Raw genomic sequence first — 22,333 nt, forward strand, 5'->3', positions numbered from 1 at the left:
TACACACCTGCATGTACTATATACACCCATCAACATCTACCCCACAACCAAAATAATTACATCAATACATACTGCCATACCATATCCAATTATGCAACTACTATACAACATCTGCTGAAACCTTAACATACCTGGACACAGACATACTAACATGGCCCTATGTATAATAGTTGCCGTTATACAATTGAACAGCTGCTGATGTAACAGGGTTTGTATGAACTAATCCCGTTTCAGAGGGCTGAAAGGTTCATACACCAGGAAGTTTTACAGAGTACTGATTATCAGCACAGTATGATACACAGTAACACCAAACTAAATATGTCTCGTAAGCACACTGTAAACTCCCTAACATTATATGCATAGCTATGCAGCCTTGAGCTGGTCAAACAACCTGGCCAGACTGAAACATATGCAGAATTATTAGGGACAGACAAACCCTGCACAAGTAGCAATGTTCAGAAATATAACAGCAGTACTCACATTTAGACCAAATCCTCTAGGCATTACACACACTATATTACTGTTTTTCTCCATACAGCTGTTGCAATACATTTCAAACAAAACTTCCACACTGTCTTCCTCACAAGTAAGGCAAAGGGGCAATGCCCAAGTGGAGTACTCAGTTATACTCCACTGTAGCCATGGTATTGGCTAAGGCAGTAGCAGCGCAAATGATGTGCATGTAATTAGCTACTTAGGAGCACCAATTGGTCATCGGGATAGCACATGTTACTGATCTGTAACTATAAAAGGTTGCCTTGTCACACATTCAAACCATCTGTATCTGCCTGTAGTAAAGTACAAAACACTGAAAGATGAACTGAAAATGAGTATTACACTAGTTAATAACACCTCCAATTACTAAGATGGTACGTATAACATGTAGTATGTCTGTGTATGTAGTACCTGTACTGTAAATATTACAGTATAATCAAAGCATATAGTGGAAATAGCTATCTTGTAGTGATGTTTTGTTGAGCAGTAGTAATGCTTGTAGTATTCTATGTGTGTACTACTGTAGGCCACATGACACACTCCGCATACACCACAAGGGATGATATGGACTTGGAACCCAGTAGATACACACTGGTTGAACTACCAGGTTTGTGTAGCCCAACCTCTCATTGCCAACCTAACAGCCACTCGCACTTACTGTATGTAAGGTAGTGCACAGCACTGTAATGAAACAGGTTGCATATCATCTTTAACTCCAGTGTAACATCTGCAGTAGGAGTGTAAGATGTAGGAGACAGCTGCCCATGTGTAATAGCCGCTTCATAGGTGATGGCTCACACTATCTGATTATATCCTGATCATGTTGATAGTGACATCAGAGTCTATTGATATATGACTCTGTTTGGAGAGTGGGTGTCTGTGCCCAACAGAGCTCATGGTCCTGGTGGATATGTGAGTATATACCCAGAGAAGGAAACAGACCTGTAGACACTTGCATCGTTTGTAATCAACTAACAGTATGAGATGTGTGCCTCAGAGATGGATTGCTGCTAAAGGTAGCTACAATGTTTCCATAATAGCCAGTGTTGTCACGTCCATAACACAAGTATTTACATGTGAGCATCACTGTCTATAACATCTTCATAAGCAATACGTAAACTAAATACAGTACTTGGTACTTGTAGTACTGACTGCTCATACAAGCATGTCCACTAGTCAGCTACTGGTGTTTCCTAATGTCAGCTTTATGTATGTGGCCATCCTGGGGGAATGTAATCTCTATGCCATGTACACTGCCAAACCCACCTAACACCACACCCTACACATTGTTTGGGATGCAGATACAGGGATAAGCTGGAAGGCAGCCCAGTCTACAACCATGACTGGACTGGACAGTCATGAGGTGTAGGTTAACACATGCAGCTCATCAACACAACCAAACACATACCCTTACCAGAACACAGTAAGGACACCCACACACACTACCGGAAATCACACACATTCCACAGACGCATCTAAGTATCTGGCCAAACAAGTGACCCCCCCCCCCAAGCAGGAAGAGACAGACACCAAAATACACAAACTGTATGACATAGTTTGCATAATTGTGCCACACCTCTGAACACATGACTGGAAACATACCCAACAGTATTCATTTGTGAATGCAAACTCCAGTACTATGTTACACACCAAACTATACGAGGGCATACATACTGTCAACTGCCTGTCTGCCATGATTAGCCACATACTCATACACTCAGACCACCTTTTGAACTATACACATGGCTCTGGCATATTCCATGTAGTTGTGCAGGACCTGTGATGCAGTAGCCTGGACTGCATGGAAACACATGTAGGAACTGTCAGATCTTGTAGCTCATGCAGGTATGTCCCAAGGCCTGGGTAGCATTCTGCCATTGGCCAGAATGATATTGCAGTACAGGGACAAACATATTGTATTCCACAGTTGTCTAGTGTAGTGATGTATGTCACAGGGTATCCAGTATCTGTTGTCCTGAGATAACATGGTTAACAGACCATGATGCTTTGCCAGACAGGGCCTGCACCTATCACCCCTGGGAATCTGGATACTGCCTAGGGCTCATGCTTCCCCTATAGTGTCTTCATCATGCACGGTTCAAGTGAGGGTCCACTGTTGTTACAGGGACAGCCAAGCAATAAACTGTGGGTCTTGCTACACAATGATACATGACAGAAACACTATACGGACACACATATGTCAATCCCTAACATGGAGAACATATCTGTGCAGTGGCTGAGACATGTTTCAATGCTCTGGACAGCATACCTGCATGACCATGTTATAACACATACTTCATCTCTTGCCCATTATCCTTTATTGGAACACACAGGCCACAGGTGTGTCCATATTCCTGAAGGATATGTACACCCCCATGCTAATTGCACTTGCATAACATCAGATGCATTATGCTGAGCAACTACCTTTGTGCCAAATTAGAATTCAAAATGCACCTTGAGACAGATCACCCACCAGGATGCGGACTTCCCAACTGTCATAATGTGCTGTAATGGGGAAGATTAAGTCTGAGACATAACCATAATAATGGCTACTCTCAACTATTCCATTATGAACTGGGAAGACTCCTCATGTACCAACACCTGTGCTCAATTCATTTTGGATTCCATCGACCCCACTGACCTGGATCACAGTAGTCACACAAACAGGGCTAACAGTGTAATACACATAGTTAGTCTCCAATTCCAATGTTATGTTTCCTAAGAGCAGAGCAGTGAGTGCCATGGCACCCATGCAGATGGACAATGCATGTGCTAATGTTGAATCCTACACAAATGAACTTTAAGCAGTCACATATGTGCAGTGATTGTGCCATTGAAACAGAACCAGGATTCAACCCAACACAAACAAGTAGGCAAACTGGTGGTACCATGCTTTAAACTGTACCACAGAAGGTAGTAACTGTTGCAAGAGTGAACACACATGAGTGTCAGTGATCCCTGGTCAGCCTCAGTAAGATGCAGATACACCATATAAAACCACGCAAAGCTACTGTGAAACTAATCAGCCACATATTATGAGGCTAAGCACAGAGCATACTATAGCTGTGTCATTAATCATAATGGCAACAACAAGACCAGCCATTTTGCACAGCACTATGGCATGGACAGTACTGCACCTACAGAAATAGAACCCATTCATCCAAATAGGGTCTTGGAGAACCTAAACCCACTCCCACCTCCCCCCTACCCCCAACAGTTACACTTAGTAATATATCCATGTACACTACAGGGTCCCTGTACTAACGACTATGCAGATACAAGCTGCACTCTCTAGAGCCATACATACAGCTTTCATGGGATCTGTCAACATCCCAGGGTGTATCTCTCACAAATGTAAGACAATTTAGCTTTCCACATACACATCCTGTTCAATCATAGCTCCATGTCAGGGTGTGTACACACCGAATGGTGCACAGCAACAGTTATCACACCCCACAAAGGGGGAGACACCACTGATAATGAGACATAGTGCACAACTACCCTGCTGAGTCTGGTCTGTACTGCCATGAACCGTGGTCAACGTAATTGATGTACTCGGTACAGATGTAGATGACAGTAGGGTTGATTCACACTGCATATCGTGACCTTGCCAGGTCGTAGGACACCATCACCCATACTGTGTTCCAGCTACACTCAGTAAACTAGGTGTATATTCCTATGTCACAGAAGTGGTTGGCAACTGGACTGCTGGCAGAACCCGCACTACAGAAGGTGTCTGACGAATACACACACATCAAACCAGTGCCTGCCACAGTAATACAGGAGTCATTCCTGGTACTCCCCCTCTTTGTTATCTATACTACACAGACTAACATAGAAGGCATCAGCCTATAGATGTTTGCAAATGACTATGAACTAGGAGCAATAGTTGACTCATTGTGTGCTGCGTTCAACATGCAGAAGTGCCTTAGTGTGTCAGATGTGTGGTGTGTGATGTATGGCCACAATCTGACAGCTAAGTATTGCATTGTCATCCCCTAGGTTACAAACCCTGTAGCAATTAACTATCACCAAGGCAGTGGTCAACATAATGGCAACTGTGTGTATGGGATGCAGCTGGACAGTACTTCCCTTTGATAGTTATCCACCACAAAAGACAGGTAGTCATATGTGGCACCCTAATCATGACAGGATGTCATCCAGGAATATAGAGATAACTGCTCAGCCATACTCAACACCCATGTGACCCATACTAGATCACATATTTCCTTTAAGGGTTATTGCCCATGTGTAGATGGCCTACACTGCCTTTCACAATCCTTAGCTGCACTATGTAGCATGCAGCCTACCTTGAATAAAGCCATGTCCAACCCAGAGGTGTTGGACATGCTACACTTAACACATCCTGATCCCAAATAAACGCATACATCATGGACATCCACCTTTCTAGTACAAGGATCACAACATGTCTGGCAGATCCCTGTCCCATATACTTAACATACTCTTGCCATACTATGCATCCCTATCCAGCGAAGCTGCACATTGCCTCTCTCTGTGACATGGTGTGATGACCGCATACCAAATATATCAGTAACCATGTGTATCAGTTCTGTTGCACTACTTAAACCGGCCACTGAAACTTACCTGTATGTTGCCTACAGCTAGGTAACCTGTCTGCCTAGGCTCATAAATGGCCCAGGGCATATAGCCTTCTAGATCACTATGACCATACATGCTATAGTTGATTTCCAACCCTGCAAATATCATCAGGCTAGCTATTGTCCCATGTGGTACACATGTGCAACACAGGCAATACATGGCAAGATGCTATACAGCTGTACAGTGCCATGTAGATGTATATGGCAAAACACATACATGCTTGCAAGTCTGCAGTGTCACAGGTCATGTCCCTAACGGCTATGTGTGACTATATATGTGGCATATACACAGCATTAAGGTCGATTGCATTAATGTGAACATATTCAGGCATGTGCTGATAGATAAAGACACCACTGCAGGCAAACAATCATGCCCACGTCAAGACAACATCCACATGGTGTATGAGCAATGTCATCACATGACACACACATATATGGTGACAACATCACATCACCAGTAGGTGTCAAATGTGTGTGAATTATACATGTCAGTGGTGTTAGTGTCATGTAGATTTATAAAGACGTATTTGTAATCTTAATAAATGTGATACACATGTATTTTCAGCTGTACTGCTGTACTTTTCTGTGAGTTACTTTGACCTGTCTCCATTGTTATGTCTTCCAGGTATGCCACGTAGCAGACTGCTGGCATACAGCCACTTGGAGGATGAGGTCCTCATCCCATACCTCCTCGACAACTACACCATGCTCTTCAGCCATGTGCCACAGGATGCACAGCAGCGGGATGCCCTGTGGGAGGAACTCGTCAGAAGGGTAAATGATGTTGGCGGTCAGAATCGCACCTATCAGCAGGTGCGCCGACACTGCACTGACCTGATAAGACAGGTGAATCAGCGTGCTAATGCAATCGCCAGGGAACAAGGTGCAACAGGTGGGGGCCACTCACCCAGCCCCCACTCACATGTACCGAGGAGCTACTGGCCAACCTGGGGACACATGCAGACCTTCATTCACAAGCTTTAGCTGGTATTGTGGAGGTGGGTGACTCCCAAGCATCGAGCCTGGAGTTACCTGGTAAGTCACTACTGCACATAAAACACAACTATATATCACATAGTTACATGTGTTACTGTATAATATGCAATGTAACATCATATGCAAGGCATGTATGCACACATGCCACATACTACAGTCTGCTACTCTATGTATGCACAGATGTGCATACTTCATAGTATAGTGTATTGTACTGGCTTATGTGGTAACATGGACATTGCACCCTGTAGCTATCACACAGGTGTGGATAATGATCTTACTGCTGTGACACTCCTGTTTAGGTTCCCCTGTTGTTTTGCAGTGACAGCAGCCTGTGTCAGGTGAGATTGTTATTATTTGCCAGGCTTGATAATGCACGGAACATTCTAATTGCATGTTATCTGCCATAATACACATACACATAATGTATGGTGGTCATGTTAATGGACACTGGTCAGACCTGCAATGCATCACATGGTTTACCTATGTGAAACAATTGAAGAGTATATGAAACACCTACACTAAACCTTCCAAACTGTCATTGCCAGATGTGTGGACAACAGTGAATACAATGGTGGAGGTGTGTTCCACTGTAGGGACAGGTACTACATATCGGCATTACACATGTTGGGAATATGAACAGTATTGTGCAGAGAGTGTATGTGTGCACACATTCTAAATGTGTTGGAGCTGGAGTATGCCCGGCCCACAGAATACACCCTTGTGGAGTATACCCTTGCTATGAATGTCACACAATGTCATGTGCTATCAGACATGGCCATGACATGTAGTGGGCTGACTGCAACACTGCTCAACTATCCTGCAAAACATGTCTCACATCCCATACATACCACCCTTTGTCTCCACAAGCCTGTCCTCAGTGGAGCATATGACAACTATGAGTGTATGTCATATGGGATAACACTGACATGTGAAATAAGATGGCCATCACAACCATTGGACTGAACATGTGTACACATGGCCATGGAGGATGGCCAGAGAAATGAAGCAACACACACAGTAGAAGTGATATACATGTGTGTACACTCTGTTGTACATTGGCTCGACACAATACAACTATGGCCTTTGTGTAATGGTGATATTGCAGATGTGGAACACTAAACATCATACAGGCCTGTGCGCAGCTTGTGTAGGCATAACATGAAATCACCACATAACATGTCTTGAGCATCTTGAGTGTGTCACAACATGGAAGCATTCACCTATACAGTATCCAAATACATACATATGTTTCACAACATACACATACATCCTCATCAAGCCACAGATACAGTACATTCACCTTGCTGGTGTCAGACATTACTGTCATGCCTGCTCCTCATGTGTGTGAGGTACACAGATGGCATGTGGGACACAGAGTACTTGTAAGTTAGCCATGTGTGGGCATAGTTGCCAGGTATCAGTAATATGGTTGCCTATGTGCAGGGGTGTCATCCGTATAGCCTTCTGTGACCTGTGTCACACATTCCACATTAGGGTTTATTGTGTATACACCTCAGTGGCGTGGGTCGCATTCCACATTACATATGTATTGTATGTGAACATAGTCATGGCTATGAACTGTGTCAGTAGCTCACACTGTATAGCAATTGTGAAGCCACATGATGCCATGCAATGGCTATGCACATCAGCTCAATGTGCAGTATGCCCCTGCATATTTGTAGGGTGGACAGACAACATTGCATCAGCTGAAGGCCCATGTTAGTATAACATGTCCCTGCATTGCGACACCATTACCGTACTGTAGATTGGAAAGGACACCATTGTGTTACACATGTATGCATGTCATTCAACATGTCAGCAGAAGACTTGTCATACTACATGTGATTGGCAAGGTCATTCACCACACAGCAGGCTGGTGTACTGTAAACTTGTGCTGGTCAGTGCCACCATTGCAAAGTAGGGACAGCCATGTGAAACATGTGTATACAGCCACATTCACAATGTCTACACTCAGCTCAGGGGTAGGCAGAATAATGTTGAACAGACATGCACTGCTTTGGGGGAGATATGCAAGCTAGGGCTCAGGCAAACATAGTATGCAGTCAACATACCCTACTGCTGATGTCCTCACACATAGGGGCGGTGGTCAATACAAAGCATCAGTGACAGATGTATAAAGGTCAGCGAATGTCTGTTAACATGTGGTGTATGTTGCACACACCATGGCAGTGCAGTGCAACGGTGCAAAGTGCATGTATTGTGTTGCAGGTATAGGATATAGGCTACTAACACAAATGGTGCAATACAGGTATGTATGTTAACCACCACTATAATTATGTAAGGTGCATGCTGTTTGCTAAACACATGCATGCTGTTGTGTGCAACTCAGGGATGTATGATACCTACCGCTATAATTGCCTAAGCTGAAACTATAATTGTCTAAGCTGAATGCCATCTGCCTTAGCATCTGCATGTAACATGTGTCTTTGTGTGTTTGTGTGTGTCTGTGTGCGTCTGTGTGTGTCTGTGTGTGTCTGAGTGTGTGTCTGTGTGTGTGTGTGTGTGTGTGTGTGTGTGTGTGTCTGTGTGTGTGTCTGTCTGTATGTGTGTCTGTCTGTGTGTGTTTCTGTCTGCCTGTTTGTGTGTCTGTCTGTCTGTGTGTGTCTCTGTCTGTCTGTCTGTGTGTGTCTCTGTCTGTCTGTGTGTGTCTGGTATAACTTGTAATGTACAGTTCTTGTCTTCCCCTTACAGGTGTTGATGTAGGTGTGTTGCCCTCCTGCAGTCCACCTGATGATAGTGTCCCCACGGACTCTAGCAGTGATAATGATAGTATCATTGAGGCACAGGTAGGGTTGTCAGGGGCTGAATCTGTGCCATTGGTTGCCATTCCACCTCTCCCCCCCTCATCCTCGCACAAAGTTCCCCTGCCTGCACATACCTCATCACCACCAGCCATTAAGGAAGGACAGTTGGCAGGGGATAGCATGGAACAGGGGAGTGTGGTGACTATGGAAGGTGTGTCTGCACACCATGATCCCAGTCAACAGACTAGTGATATCCCAAACAGGCATGTGCCCAGCGCTGCTCATACGAGGACCACTGGCCAACATGCCTCGCGAGACCAAGCATATCAGCTGGAGTCACCAGATGCATGTTTTGGGCTGTAATGGAGGCAAAGGCACATGCTGAATGGCACAACAGAGAAGGTCTGAGGCTTCAGAGGGCTGCTGTCTGTTCATTAACTGACAACATCCAGGCACTTGCTGAAGGCCCATGCTCACCATCATCTTGCAGATGTTTTGGATAGATGACTGGGTGACATGGTGGGAGTCCTTGACCATGGCATGTCAATCCCCGAGCGTGGAATGTCTTTGCTGGAACATCTCGTGAGAGTGAGGCATTGGGCACGTGGATGTAGGTCAGCTACATCACCTGTTGAAAGTCTACGTGAACATGCTACTGCACATGCCCGCTGCCATAGTGGCAGTAGCAGCAGCAGTGCAGCTGGTGCTGTGCAGTCCACACCAGGACACAGCAGGCCATGTGCACATGGTCCTGGATGGTCCCAACAGGGACACGATTCCAGTGGGCATGTGTCATCAGACGGTACCCAATCTGGACCTCTGCCTGGTAGTGCCCGTGGAACCCCTGGCAGGCGCAGGTCACGTGGCCTTGGCCGGACACCGTGAACTGTGAAACCTCCCTTGTACAGCCTACAGCTGTCAATATTACTCCTGTGTAGGCCAGCCACATGCCAGACCTGTGTGCATGCATACACACACACACTGGAAACAAATGTAGGGCACCTCAACACATACACATGCATAACATCCACACATGCCCTATGATATCACAGGCCCTAACACACACACATGATGTCATCCAATGGCACAGCCTAGGCCTCTGGCAAACATTATCACCCTGTGCATATGACGATGTCTGTGCTGCATCCCTGTCATCCACACCATCGGTGCAGGGACATGTTCATATGGTTTGATGCACAGGGTGAACAAACTAGGTAGACAATTGTAGATTAATATTGTTGAGTAGTGTTGACAGGCAGCAGACATAACATGTATTGCAGTTTTAGAATGCAGTTTGTACATTTGACAGTATGTATCATGTGCAACAACACTAACAGCATGTTGATCTTGACTTTCTGCCTTTCTCTTTCAGGTGTCGTTGCATGTGCCGGGGGATATTGGTGTTTGTCGTAGTCCCATATGTACATGTTGACTACCCACAGGTCAGTATGACAATACCTGCATGCACTTTGTAGCTTCCACCTCGCAGTTATTTTTCTCCCATGTTTCAATTATGTTTACTGTTTTAATGATCCAAGAGCATGATAGCTGTGTAGTAAGCTATTGTGTTCAGATCCATCACATCCATAGTGGGTGACATCACAGGTATAGTTACTTGGAGTGACAAGTGGGTAAAAGAGTGGTATGCCAGATGATAAGGGTAAAGGCCAGTGGAAATAGTGGCTTCTCATTGGGAAGCAGTAATACCCACTGCCATGACAGCATGCAAACACAGACACACCCACACAGTCAGGGATTCACAGACACAGTAACACACACTCTGACACACACACAGTTGCCAGTGTTCGGATGAGAACCCCTACCTATGTGCATATCATCATTTTAGTACTACACAATTACAAGACATGCCACAGAGATTATACATGTGCAGGTAGTTGGAATGGCCTAAGATTGAGGACATCGACAGGGATACTACAGTGCAGTGAGTGTATGTGGTAAGGTGGGTCCATCAGTAGGCTATGTAACAACAGGTCACACCCCAGGATTTACATGTTAACAGGCGGTTAGTATGCCCGTCTACGATTGATGATATCAACAGGGATGCTAGATTGCATTGAGTGGATGGTGGGAAGGGGTAATTATCATTTCACTATGGTAAAATGCAGCCTCACTCCAGGAACCGGACAGCCATACACATGGACAGCCATACTCACACACACACACACACACACACACACACACACACACACACACACACACACACACACACACACACACACACACATGCACACACTGGCATTCACAAAGATATACATCTATGTCACACACATACAGACACTTTACATGTGTGAGGTTTAACCACCTGCCTATGCCTTTCTTTCTACACTTCACTCTCTACTCATGTCAACAACAGTATTCAGGAGGGTGATAACATGTGGGATGCATTCCCAACCATATGTGACATATATGGACACACACACCCACACGTGCCAGTACTGTGAATCAAACAACTGCCTATTTCATGATAGGTACTACAGAAGTACAGCACTATCGCATCCGGTACAATGCTTATTAACTCTTTCCTTTGACAACTGTGCTGATATATGCACAATATATGCACAGGGGAGGTATTACTGTTACAGGTGTCATGAGATTTGCCTTCAGTGTCACCCTTACAACATTCTACATTGTCTGTCTACCACTTCCATTAACAAAACCTGACCTTAGCAGGTACACAGGTTATTGTAGGACTGGTTATAACACACAAGTGAGCTGTCCTTAGTAATCATTCATCTGCAAAGAAGCCCCACCACTTGATAGTCATGCCCAAACATCTGTCCATACCTCATGTACGGCTCACTGTACTTACAACATATCACCATATACAGTTGGCAATGTTGAGGCTGTATTGCAACAGCATGATGTACTAAGACATCAGTCACCTTCAGATATCAGACACTGCACACACACATGGAATTTACACAAACAGCAATACATGTACACATATGCGGTCTACATCAGTACGTGCACTAGCAGGTCAAGAGGATACATTCCACACCTTCCCCACACCATGTGTGAAACACAGTAAAGCATTACACCATAATGGATGTTGTATTCATGTACTGGTAGGACACCACCACTTTCACCGAGTAGCCAAGTGTACATATATTACAACAGCACATATCAGCATGACACACACAGTATTATTCCATGTCATGCTCCTACAAACTGTTACTTGACAGTGCCTTGGTGAAGCCAGGGCACTGTAATGGTCAACAGTGAGCACATCATATTTGCCACACACACCTCATGTGTACTGGAAGAGTGTCAGCAATGTGCTCTGTTAGAGCTAGGCAGTGCACTCATTCAAGCATGTGCAAGGCCTGTGGCTTGTAAACATCTCACCCCAGCATGTACTGGCTATTGTGGTACTAAGGCTAAAGACCAGACAGCACACAGCGTGCATGGCTTGCAATTGTTGTCATGGGGTATATGTAGGAGCTGTGGCCACACATGGCTGTACATGTCATGAACATATCGCCTGTGACTACTCAGGAACATGCAGATCAGAGCTGGATTTCCCTGAGTCTGCCAATACAGATCATGTGTAGGTCCTATGGTCCTATTATTTGTGTATGCTTGTAGGCATTGCATTAGGTGGACATGTCTAAAGACATACATGCCACATGGGGTGTTGTATGATATGATATGATAGGTGTCATGGGTGACCAGTAGAGAGGGGATATTACCTCTGTCAACATAGATATCAAACTTTATGTACTGTTAGCATGCTATCTGCCATGTGCATGTGTGTAATGACTGTAGCTGCCTGTATGTAGAAAGGAAAACAAAAGCTATGGTAATGTAATTTATGTTCTATGAGTGTGGGATGTACATATCCAGGGCAGGTATGGTTAGGTCACATCCAACCATGAGGGTGTTGTTTAGTGGTGTACAGCAACAGTCAACCATATTAATGCTGACAACATCTGAGGGATCCTGGTATGTGTACAACTGAGCTGGTTACAAACAGTGGTATTACTGCATTGCATAACACATTATGCAGCTATGTCTATACATGGGTGCTTTGCACAGTCACTGTAGGCCTAGGTACAGTCCACCAATCGGGGGTTATCTGGTGGTCTACTATACTATGTCTTATCCATATGGATGTGTGTTGGTAGTCTGAGAACAAGGTGGTGGATGTATATGAGGATACAACCTAGAATGCAGCATTTGCCACTGTCACCTGTACCTGAGTCATCTGTGATGTGTTATGTCAGAGTAGTGGTCTTTACATGTGAGTAGCCTTTATGAATATGTGTACACCACCACCTGGAATGGTCCATACCACTGTTATGGCCCACATGTCTGGATCTGAGTTATATGATGGTAGTGCAATTGTGCACTACAAAGCCTTCAGCCAGGTGCTCCTCACTGCACAGATGTCAGTATTCCCCACTGCAGGTTCTACATTGAGCAAATGGATTACTAAATCCACACATCTAGCACTGGTTAGCATAAGCATCCAATGCAATTGTCATGTAGGTGTCAGGTTGTTAGGTCTGTCTGTAGGACATTTGCCTTGGAATGCAGCTATATGAGTAAATGCGACCTAGGTATTATCCACACATACACATGTAACATAGATGCATGTGCTCTGTGTCGAAGGCTCGTCTTTCAGTCATGACAGCCCGGAATGACAGACACTGGACAACCTCATAATAACAGCAGGATATTGGCTCATTGTTTTGGTCTAGCAGTTGCCACCCATACCATGACATCACTGCACATGGCATTAATGTGGTTGGTAGCAAATGCTCCATGTAAGGTGATGGACAGTGGCAGAACTTGTGTATATGACCAATGTGAGATATACTTAGGGTAGCAGTCCTGCTAATAATGACAACTACTAACACAGCCGGGAGAGGTAATCTTGAGACCTGTACCTCAGTACCATTACACAAGGTGGCTCACACATTATGCTTGCACATACCACTGTTCCACGTATAATGCCACTGTCCAAAACCTGCTATCAATTTACACCTTTCGGGGCAGCAAGGTGCGTGACACATGCTGTAGGTAGCATCCGCCTGTGCGACCCAGGTAACCTATTGTCTGTCATGTCCACACATGCATGAATGTGTATGCATAACATATATATGTCAGTACTTCATGTACATGTATGCATGTGTATCACACAGCACAGACACAGATATATCATTTATGGGCCACATACAGGTATCAGGTAGTAAACCAGTATGATGTTCATATATACTGACAGGTAAGATGTACCTAGCTGTAAACCTGTGTGTTTACAATAGGAGTCCATTACAATGGGTTCTGTACATGTAAGTGTTTGAGCTTGCACACTGTGGCCTTCAGTGGTTAGAATCGGAGTGCATCCCAAACAGCCCTGTGCTACTACATGCATGAGCGTACCCACTGCCACCTTGTGTAATTTGAGTCAGTGCATCCAACAAGCCCTTTGTTACTAAGTGTATGAGCATGCCCAATATAACCTTGTGTAGTTGTAGTCATAGTGCATCCCAAATGGCCCTGTGCTACTAAGTGTATGAGCATGCCCACTGTAACCCTGTATAGTGATAGTAGTTGTCCATTCCACAGATGGCCTTACTCCATTTCAGGTTCCTGTTGTTGTTTGTGCATACATGTTGTAATGGACACCTACCTTAAACACACAGGTCTACAGCTATGTACTTCATGACTGTCAGTCTCCCTGTTGTTGTCCTCAATTATAGAAGGGCAGTCTGACTGTCTTGGAATGTGTAATTTCTGTGGTGCTTCTTGTAACTTCGTAGTACTGTAATAGTCATCTTTGGATAGGCAGGAGTTCTAATCCCACCACTGACAACTGTGTGTGTGTGTCTGTCAGCAAATGGCTGAGTGTCTTTGTGTGTGTCTCAGCAAATGCTTGAGTGTGGGTGTCAGCAAATGGTTGTCTGTGTGTAGTTGTGTCTGCATCCTGTCATGGCAGTGGGTTTTACTGCATTCCAAAGAGATCCCTCCTTTTGCACTGGCCTTTATCCTTGTCATCCACTAAACCTCTCTCTTCCCCACTCCCCACTGCAAGTAATTGGTCCTGTGATGTCACCCAACTCAGACACGGAATCAGTAAGTGTAATTGTATGTATTCTGTGACACATACCCCAAATGAATACCACTGTGCTAGTTACCTTTACATAGGCAAGACGTGTATGCACAATACTGGCAAGTGTGTGTTTGTGTCTGTGACTACCCTGCAGCCAGGCATACACATGTGTAATGTCTTTTAGTACACCATGGTAAACATCTGTGGTGACCGGTGTCTACAATGTATTACATAGTTAGGAATGGTAAAGAATACACAGTCAAGCACGACTACAGTTGGGTATGTTATTTCCCTGTGCCACTATCGAGCAGTGACACAGAAGTGGTTGCTGGGGTAAAGGTCCATACCCATTATTCCCCCACCCTAACTCCACAATCCCCGGAGTAGATTACATTAGCCATCATTCCCCATCCCAAACTCCACATACACAACAACCACCCCTTCTCTGGTGAACTGCTTATGATTTAAATGTTATAGCACAAGAGATGCCTCTGTTTTGTGTACACTCAGTTCCTTTGAAACCCCTCTGTGTCACAAAGGCCGGTCAGATGTGTGTGTGTGTATATATATATATATATATATATATATATATATATATATATATATATATATATATATATATGGCTATGGCTGTGTCTGTGTATATGTATATATATATATATATATATATATATATATATATATATATGTGTGTGTGTGTGTGTGTGTGTGTGTGTGTGTGTGTGTGTGTACACATCCATATATATATATATATATATATATATATATATATATATATATATATATATATTTAGTTATGACAGTTTTACAGATGTAGACTTGTTTTTGTTGTTTCACAGAGTACAGTACATTCAAGAGTACTGTACATATGCACACAAAGGGGCTGTCCCATTTGTTTTCAGTACTGTGGAATACCTGTAGTAGGATGTGCATTATAGACTCCATGCAGCACATGTACAACCGAGATGGTGTAGTGGTACGTCCACTGACCTTTATGTGCATGGTCTAGGGTTCAAGACCTGCAAGCCTTGTAATACTGTCAATTAGGACTGCATACGACACTTTTAAGCAGGTGTAAATGTGTTTTCATGGCAGTAAGCAGTGGGTACATGCAGCTAACAGACATGTACAACCTGCAGTTCACTTGGAATGCCCTTCTTTGGCAATCCTGCTGATGTCACTCACCTACAAATATACCTCTGGGACTACTGTAACCCAGTAATCTCCATGGTGCGAGCTGTAACTGCATAATGCTGTAGTGTGTTAAACTAGTTTGGTAGATGTTCTAATCCCAGACAGGTCAAGTGTGTGTAACTGCCTGCCTGACTGTGAAACAAGCGATGCTTTTAGAGTATGCACACTCTTTACAACCCACATGACCACCTTTGTCAATCCTGCTGATGTCACCCACTTAGAAATACACCTCTAGGAGTGATGTAACCCAGTATTCTCCATAGCACGTGCTGTAACTGTGTATTGGTTTAGTGCGATAAACTAGTCAGGTAGGAGTTCCGTTCCAAGAGAGGCCAATTGTGTGTGTGTGTCTCTGTCTACCTGAGGCAAGAACAATGCTTTTTAGAGTATGCACACTCTTTACAATTCACATGACCACCTTTGGCAGTCCTGCTGATGTCAACCACCTATGAATACACCTGTAGGACTACTGTAACCCCATATTCTCCATAGCGCATGCTGTAACTGCGTATTGCTGTAGTGTGATAAACTAGTTAGGAAGGGATTCAATTTTGAAAGAGACCAACTGTGTCTGTCTGTCTGCCTGAGAAAGTAACAATTTCTTTTAGAGTATGCACACTCTTTATAATTCACATGACCACCTTTGGCAATCCTGCTGATATCACCCACATAGACGTACACCTCTGGGACTTCTGTAACCCAGTAATCTCCGTAGCGTATGCTGTAACTGTGTAATGCTGTAGTGTGATACACTAGTTAGGGAGGGGTTCTATTCCAAGACATGGCAGGTGTGTATGTGTATGTGTTCAACTGTAAGAGCCTGTGTGGAGGTAGCTGTGAGTATCTAACCACTGGACATGTTGTGGAGCAGGTTTTGTAGTTTTCCTATATGGTGTCCATCTTATATGTCACAATGTCCACCTCACGAGGAGTACAGATATCAGTCATCCAAGGGACTGTGTTGGCAAGCCATACCCCTACCTCTGGCCAAAGGCCTGATGAACAAAGTATGCAACCCTACTATTACCCGGAATACGTTCTGAACCCATGTGTCATACGCAAACACACTTGCCTAGAATATCCCATTATGTTGCTAGTACCCTGCACATTGATGACAGATAGTAGGCATGGTGTGATTGCAGTGGGCTGCAGAGGGCATGGCACCCTGTACAGCAGTACAATAGGCACATAATTGCCGACAATGTGCCTTCACTATGTTCCCCACTGGATGCCTGCAACATATGTGGTGCCATCAAATGTGATCCACAGAGGCCATACAATGCCTTACACATGTGCCATGTATGGACTGATGCCACTGACACCAGGGAATACCTGTATCATGCTATCAATGCAGGTGCAGGGTCAACCTGCTGACTATAAGCAGGTCCTGCAATACTAGGCCAGTATTGGCATATTGGAGGATAACAGTCTGTGTACACAACATATGCCAGCCAAACCAGGTACACCTGTACATGTCACAGTACATTATTGCGGGACATGCACATCCCAGGCAAACACAGACATGGCATGCATTGCAAAGCTATTGTCATGCACAATGGTAACCAGGATGTCAGGACAGTTCATACAATAACCATCTGTGTGGGACATTGCAGACACTACACCCCTGTATCACACTGCACACCATTGTCCGGTGGCATGATGTCAAGAATTACCCCTCAGCCAGCCTTGTACAGCCATCTTGCACAGCCAACCACTACACACCCATGAAGCAATGCACACATGCATGTCAGTACTGGCAACTTGTGTTTGCGTGACAGGTATGATGCTCCCAACCACAGTCACTCCCAGTATAACTCCCATTGGCATACCAACAGATGTCAAACACGTTTGCATGCCCTAGCCCATAAAACCTCCAGGTATCCCCTGTGGTGCATGTAGTACCTGTGCATTACTGCAGTGTGGCAAACTAAGTAGTTTGGGAGTGTATTTGTGGGCCTGGCAAAGAGTGTCAATGTGAGTCCATTAGAGAGTGTGTGGTTGTGTTGACAATGACATCCGTTCATGTGGACAGCCATGTGTGCTACACCTAATGTATGTCTACTATATCTCTGTTGCAGATGTCACTCACCAACCCACATATATGTTCTTACAGCACACCAGCATGTCAGTTTTGTGGCACATGGAGTAACAACTGCATGCACTTGTAATAGTAATGACTAGTCAGTCAGGGGTTTGAACCCCTGTACTGGTAGGTGTGTGACAGACGATGCTTAGGTTTTAGTCTCCAAGCCCTTCTCTGATGTACCTTGCCTCTGTCTGTCCCTCCCACACACTATCTGGTGGATGTAGAGGTGTAGACCTGCTCAGCAGCAGCTTGTGTCTTGTAAGTGATGGTCATGATCAGGTGATAGCCTCTGCACCTATTGCAGTTCTCCTCTAGCTGATTGCATGTGGAACAGCTGTGATGATATTCCCATAGCCATTCGCATGAAAAACACAGTACAATATCTAGGAACATCATGTTGGTGTTTGCCCATGACAGTCGCTGTGAGTGATTCCTGGATCTGGTGTTTGTTAAACAGCAACACATATGATATCTGGATGCTCCTCAAGCAACATACACAGTGGGAAATAGCATAAAGACAGGAGGGTGATGTGCCACACATGACTACAGCATGTAAGTGCAGCTATGCTTCATTGAGACTACTGCCTGTTTAACAAGTTGTGTACGGTAATGGCTATTCTGCATGTTTTAAAACTGACAAGACAGTGCTCTGTTTGTGAGTGACCTCCATATGTAGGGCCATCTGTGGACTGGTCAGTGTGTGGAACCATTTGTTTCCTGTGTTACTTACTGAACACACATATGTGAACATCAGGAGCATAGTGTGAGGATTGCAGCCAGTACATGGTGATAGTGATTAGTTACTGCCATCGCATCCCTGACTGGACATATGTCACATGAAACAGTGGTATGACAGACACTGTCTGGGATTCTCAGTGACATGTCAATAATGAGCCACTGTTCATAGCTGCAGTCACAAGTCTTCTACACTTTGTACAGATGTCATGCAGTATATGTGCATGTGTTGTGCTCTCTCTGCAAATGTATACCATCTGTTGTGTTGGGTTGATGATCACATCTATGCATGCTGTTATAAGTAATCCTGAATGCTGTTGACTATTACTAAGCCATATCTGTGTTTAAACTGCAACACCATAGGCTGTATGGGTTTGGAAATCCCGGCAGAACCTCCTGTCCCACTTCAGCTGGCCATGGCACCGGGCACCAGCACATCTGGGGCCCAGTCTTGGACCTCCATCTCTGTTGGCTCTGCACCACCTTCTGGTGATACCACCACTGAGGATGGGGCTGGTCCCCCCTAGGAGTAGGTCCAGACAGGAACATGTCTGCTGTCGTACAGTCCCGGACGTGGTGTGTAGGGGGCTAAATAAAGGGATTTCAAGACCAGATACGCCATCTCAAGGGCAGTGTCACATTTACAGGGTGAGGCTGCCCCTCCTAGACAGCCCTCAGCACTGCCACCTGTGCAGCTGTTTTGGTGCAGTGGTGGCTGCCCATGGCTGGGGACCTCCATCTTACGGTTTCCATCTGGGGGCTCATGGGCTTGTGACTGCTGAACACCCCTCCCCATCCAAGGTGTATCCCCCCACGTATCATAAAATGACCCTGTATGCTATCTTCTCTGTCATCCTACCCTACCTATCCTCCACGAGCATACCTACTCTCCTTCCCCCACATCCCACTCTCTCCCTATGGAAAAAAAAGGCCAATTGGTTCCTAAAACAACATTTGCCCCAAACATAGCTGTCCATTTCACACACATGTCCACTGGACACATGTAACCCTTTTAATATTCATCACAACATACTCCAGTTGTCCTCACCCCTGTCTCTCAGGCGCACGATCCTAGTATGCACATGACTCCTAAATGTTCCAGGTACACATGATGCGGACGACACCAGTGAACACACAACACTACCGGTCCCTCGATGGTTACCCCATTTACCTTTATCATGATGATGATGTCACACACAGCACCTTGCAAGAGTACTGTTCTCACATAATGACTGGACAGAAACTGTTGTGTTAATGTAAATAACATGCACAGAGTGATGTATTTGGCCAATGTACAAATGCTTACGTGTATGAATGACACATGTCTGTCTGAGGGAGTCTTGATATTACATAGGATAACACCACTACATAATGCAGGCATTACTGGTGTTTCCCTTTTCATTCCTTTTTAATGCTTTGTTGTCACATGGGATGTTCCTGATATATCTATATATATATGTATGTATCTATATGCTGGACATAAACACTCACACATACATCTACATGATGGAATACATTTCCTATACTGTTGAATAACTGCACTGGATATGTTTGTGATAAGGTCTGACATCTTTATATCTGCCTTGGCTTAGTGGTAATTCACAATAGCAGTGTGTGCAGGGTCCTGGTTTCGAGCCTTGCAGAGGCCATTTATTTTGTTGCTGGGCAGAACAAGGCCATTGGATACAGAGTGATTAAGGCACATTAAAGAAGTTGTGAGTAGGTGTGCGTGGGTTTGCATGGTGCTAAGCAATGCTGACTTCCAGTTACAGTTTCTTACACTCAGTTAGCCTCTAAATTGCTTTACCAGTGTAATACTCTCATACTGGAGGCCAAACAGGCTTACACCCGCTTGCTCCTGCACTTGCAAATGCACTGCATTTCGTGTTTGCATCTGACACTCACACCCCTGGGTGGGAGTGAGGACTACGATATTATCTTGTGATGCCTATTACATTGGATTACATGCCTACAGTATTGGGAATGGCTGCCCATTAGGTGACAGCATGCCATTCAACTGTGCGGAATCTGTGGCATGTCCAGAGTTTGATTCATATTATTGGTGTGTTCCTCTTACAATCTGCACCCGTCTGGCTAATACATGGGAACTGACACTCTTCAATACAAACAAGTAATTGGGTTTTGGAACCCACATCCTTCAGCTGAGTCATGCTACTGCATACCTAATATTCTATCATCTTTCTAAGGTTGTCAGTGGAATATGTGTTTTCTGTCCCTATCAGACCACTCATACGACTGGGGAAAAATACAAACTGAATCAGGGACATGGCATAACAACATCAGGGACATATTTAAATTATTGGTGCTATTAACCTGACACATTGACAGACTCACAGCATATGAATTCATACACATTTTCTGAGGTAAATTATGTTTATAACTCTTAATTGTTGTTGTTATTCATTACGTGGAATTCACCACCTTTCCTCCAAATGTCACTAGTTTTAGGAGGGATTAAGTGGGACAGAGTTAGAAATTGAGTCAAAATCAGGGACGTCCCTGGAAATCGGGGACAGTTCAGAGGCATGGTCCCTATTTGTTCCCCCAATGGTAGGGGTTGAGAGGTATGGGCATCAGCTATGCCCATTTCGGAATATTACTAACATCCCTGGGGCAGTCCTAATACAACTGCACCAGCCAACACCTGCAAACCTAGGCCCATAATTTCATACCCATAGTTCCCCCACCTGCCACTCCTCTACAGCACTCATCTGTACTGTGGGTGCAGGTGGAGTATAAAAACACCACTACACACTGCCCACTCTCCCCCTGTTGGGACACATATCGTACGTTGTGTTGACACATGGGTTATCAGGCTTGCACAACCTACTCGTCCGTGTACATCTACAGTCTACAGCCTGGTTTGATAAGTCATTACCGGGACTGCCTTCGATCATTAATTTTTGGTGTCCGACAAGGGACATCAATGTCTATATTTAAAGATTAGCCTGGCAGGTCTCTCCCACTGATAGTATCCTGCCGGTGGTCTGACAAGCAGTGGTGTGTTTACCTTTTTTGTGTGTCTGTATGTCTCACCAGCCTGGGGGGGTGAGGGGGTTAATGCTACATGTTACACGTTTGTTTATTGGACCCCTCACCCCCATATGCATGGCCTGTGAACATATGTTACTCGTAACTGCTGTATCATATCCTAGCTATATACATGTGTATATGTATAGTCATATATATATATATATATATATATATATATATATATATATTTACATTACTATATACAGGTATATCTGTATATGTATGCATACATGTATATTTATATTTTGCTGTCTATATATATATATATATATATATATATATATCTCACAACATATGGGTCTAGGGTGTCTGCATA

Source organism: Protopterus annectens, chromosome 2.part0, assembly GCF_019279795.1.
Source record: "Protopterus annectens isolate FY-2018-M chromosome 2.part0, PAN1.0, whole genome shotgun sequence".
Taxonomy (NCBI): Eukaryota; Metazoa; Chordata; order Ceratodontiformes; family Protopteridae; genus Protopterus; species Protopterus annectens.